At 37.7% G+C, this 4,337-nt stretch overlaps 1 long non-coding RNA gene across 1 annotated transcript; it reads right to left on the reverse strand.

The window, feature by feature from the left end:
- Positions 1-219: 219 nt before the first annotated feature.
- LOC308096746 lies at positions 220-996 on the reverse strand. Its single transcript, XR_013934148.1, has 3 exons — positions 954-996; positions 527-627; positions 220-429 (listed from the first exon to the last, which is right to left on the reverse strand). It is a non-coding gene; the product is annotated as an uncharacterized lncRNA (long non-coding RNA).
- Positions 997-4,337: the final 3,341 nt, after the last annotated feature.

The raw sequence follows: 4,337 nt of genomic DNA on the forward strand, positions 1-4,337 counted from the left end.
TGAGTTATAAATGTGTGTGTGTGTATGTGTATGTGTATGTGTATGTGTATATATATATATATATATATATATATATATATTCAAAGATTTGCACAAAAAAAAAATTACTCTCCAAAAAATAGAAGATCTACAAGCTCTTAGCGCGGCACCGAGTTCCGCGCTATGAGCTTGTATATCTGCTATTTTCTGAATAGCCAAAGAAATCTTAAGTGACACAGATGCGTTCCCTATCTTAATGGGATAAACAACCATAAAATACAAGTTTTAACAAAATGTTTTGACCAAATAATAACATTGATTTGCTTCAAGGCGTTGCCCTCTTCTTGTATCCCCCTCCACCACTTCTACCAGGCGACTGCTTGAAGTGGTCAGAGATGGCAGCGCTGACTAGGTTCTCCATTGTCTCTCTGAATGTCTTCTGAACGGCTTCTGCAGTCAAAACAATGACATATAACTCTCATACACACACGTGTACAACTTGAATAAGCAATCAACAAATAACTAGCACTGACAAAGTTATTTTTACCATTGATGACAGAAAGATAGAAGGTAGTGCTTTTGAAAGCTCTCTCCTGCTGTCCGGCACCATGCTAGTAGAAATTAGTCATCAGGCCATTGGTGAAAAGTCTGAAACAAAAAGAAAATGAGAAGCTAAATCGTCAATGGCATACTCTGCCAACAATAATGTTGATATGAAACAGAAATAATAAATAATACACTAACACAGTGGGAAATGATAAATAATACTTCCATTCTTACTTTTCTCCGACATGGGAAACTGAAATAAAGAAACCTTGTGACAGTCTGCCTGTGATTTAGGATGTGAGGCTATACTTTGGCAGGTGCAGATCTTAATAAACAACATTACTTGTTTTACAAGTTCAACATCATCATCCCTACCCAATTACATCTTTGCCACAGTAAGATGACTTCCAAACTTTATAAAAAGGTACCTTTTGGAATCCTGTGAATGTTTCTCCTCTGATAAGATTTCCTGTTGGTGAAAGACAAGGCAATTACATGTCATACTTGCTACTTACTGTTGGGGGGAGAAAAGAAAATTAAACATCTTACTTGCACCATTGCAACCTATTTTGCTCACTGCTACAGTCAATTTAAATTTACCTTGTGGTGTTATTTCTTCATTGGGGCTGGAGTAAGGCTTCTATTCACTGTTGGGGGTAAAGGAAATAAATTAGACATAGTCACCGTTATGATCACTCCTAGCCATGGTTCACATGACGCTTGTATACAAGCGTCATGGTGCCCTGTCCCCCTGGTCTAAAGTTTTGTTCGATTTTTTCAGATTGCCATCGCTCACATAAACATTAACGTTCAGATTTCAAATATAAAGTGCTTACCACCGAGCCACGGATGTTACAAGGCGATGTGGACCGCGATGAGTACCCGTATCTCCCGTATTGTTCAATAAAAAGCATTTTAATCCCATCGCCGTCCATTTTCTCCAAATTGTCTCCTATACTTTCAACCATGCGACACTAATGGTTGGGAGGTGTATTGCACTCTGATACATTACAAAACAAAAAAAAACAAAAAAAGAAAATGGCCGGCGATGGGATTAAAATGCTTTTTATTGAACAATACGGGAGATACGGGTACTCATCGCGGTCCGCATCGCCTTGTAACATCCGTGGCTCGGTGGTAAGCACTTTATATTTGAAATCTGAACGTTTATGTTTATGTGAGAGATGGCAATGTGAAAAAATCGAACACAACTTTAGACCAGGGGGACTCGGCACCATGACTGTCATGGTATGACAGTCATGTTTCAGGGCTAGATCACTCCTAGACTCAAAATCTACCTTGTGTAGGTAGTCCTTGCTCCATTTCATCTTGGAGTAAGGCTAAGATTCTCTGTTTGGTGGGGGTACTTACTCATCTCACTTACAAACTCACCACTTATATCACTGCAAAACTCAAATAAATTGTACCTTGTGGTTGTGGAGTCCTGGCACTGCTTTGGCATACGCCTATGATACACTGTTGGGGAGAAAACAAAGTAAATTACATGTCATAATTACACCATCACTATTGTGCTCACAGCTATAGCAAATCAAATTCTACATTGTGTAGTCCTGACTCTTGCTTGGACTGGACTGAAGCCACAATTCACTGTTAGGGGTGGAAGACAATGAAATTACATATCCAACATAATGTTTTCAATGTCATCTCCAAATATCTCCACTTAGCCATCTACACATACCTACATATATGTACATATCTACACATAGATCTCTGTGTCCTCAGTCCATTCAGGGCAGCTTGAGCAAGCAGTGTATTGCTGTGATCTGTTTGAAAACAATGACATTATTAATTTCACAGCTTGTCTCAGCCCCATATAGCAGTACTGACTCCACTGTAAATGGATCCACAACAGCACTGTTCCTCCGTAGCCTGGCCAAAACAAAATCTAGGTGGCTTCTGCAATGAACATATAAACGAATTAATTAATTCTAAGATTGGGAGTATCAATAGCAGAGGTTATGTAATCTAGAGTGTGTGTGCACATGTGCACATGTGTGCACATACACAACAATGTGCCTGCACATTGTTAAAGAACAATACTTTATTACACTGTACCATATTCAACCAGGTTCACTCCAATTGGAACAAAATAAAAGATTATACACAATGTATGTTCCGTGGTTTTACTTCTTGCAGTAAAGTAGTGGATCTACAAGCTCACACCGTGATGCAGATGCAAAGCGTTGAGCTTGTAAATCGACGTTCTTCACGGACTGCTAAAGTTAGCTACTGGCATTAGTTAGCTGCATCTAGCAGCTTAGCTAGCTAGCTAGCTGCAGCAGCTAGCAGCTTCCTTTAGAAGTTATAAGCTTGCAAGCGGCTTAAGAAAAGTTTTAAAATCAATAAGCAAAGAACACTCACCTCTATAGTCGTATTGCCATTTAAATAATTAAACTTCATGTTGATGAACATCGTGATAACGTGATAATGTATCTATTTGTGAGTGTTTACTGTTTGTCGTCCGCAACCGGAACCACTAATGTTGCCATGTCTCGTGAGAAAATCAGAAAACCAACCTCCGAAACCAATCTGCGTTTTACTGTTGCTGTGAAGCCCAGTGTTGCCAAGTCTCGTGAGAGAAATAAGCAAACCGAACTACAAAGACAATCTGCGGTTTACTGTGGAAAGTCTGGTGACGAGAGGTTAGCGGTTTACTGCTTGGCTTTCACTCGTTCCTCAGTATTTTATATTAGCCTATCACCATTACTGCAAACTGCCGTTATTTTTTATATTTATGCATTTAAAAAAATATATTTGCATATATCACCATTAATGCAAACTGCATTATTTCGCTATAATAGTGAGATTTAATAATTTCTATTGTTAGCATCCTAAAATAAACGATTTCAAACAACATGAAATTAAGTAAATGTCATGGTTTAAAACTGGTCTAAATGTAGACGTTGATATATGGTTTTGATTTAAACGTCTAAATCTAGGCTAAATTCAAACTATACTGTATATTGATAAATGCTATTCAAATTATTTAGTCCAATATTTGGAGATCAAGTGCAGCTTACAGTTGTTTTTTTAATCAAAGTTTTCAAACAACATGACTAAAAAAATAAGTAAATGTCATGGTTTAAAACTGGTCTAAATGTAGACGTTGATATATGGTTTTGATTTAAACGTCTAAATCTAGGCTACATTTAAACTATACTGTATATTGATAAATGGCTATTCAAATTATTTTAGTCCAATATCTGGAGATCAGTTGTGCAGCTTACAGTTGTTTTTTTTAATCAAAGTTTATGGAATAATGGATTAAATTCAATCGTCTAGATTCGGTCTATAATACGACCGAATCTAGACCGGTGAAATTAGGTCTAAACAAAAACCAGACGTCTAAAAAACGACTATGGCTCACTGGGATGGTAAAGTGCTACAGCATGAACAGTAGAACGTGACTGACAAAGTTGCAGTCAGCCACATGGTAAAGTGCTGTAGTGTAAACAACAGTAGAACAATTTTCAAGTTTGTAACAACTGTAGCCATCCTATCACTCCCTACATCTTAGGAGTCTTAAATAAGGAGGGTTGATGTGCACATGTTACTGTAACAGTGCCATTTCATCAGCACCATTTCATCACCTAATTGGCCAAGGCTTTTCTTGTGCCTGTTAGCAGGAATTCTAGAGGTATCTGAAAGGACATTGAATTGACAGATGAATGATAATGGGTCCATCCATAACCAGGTGCTATAGTTACATAAGCCAGGTCCTCGTACAATCTAAAAACAGTAATTTTTTGGTTGACCAAATCTCAAATAGTGCACATCTAGAGGTACTTCTT

Source organism: Gymnoscopelus braueri, assembly GCF_963280865.1.
Source record: "Gymnoscopelus braueri genome assembly, chromosome: 12".
Lineage (NCBI taxonomy): Eukaryota > Metazoa > Chordata > Actinopteri > Myctophiformes > Myctophidae > Gymnoscopelus > Gymnoscopelus braueri.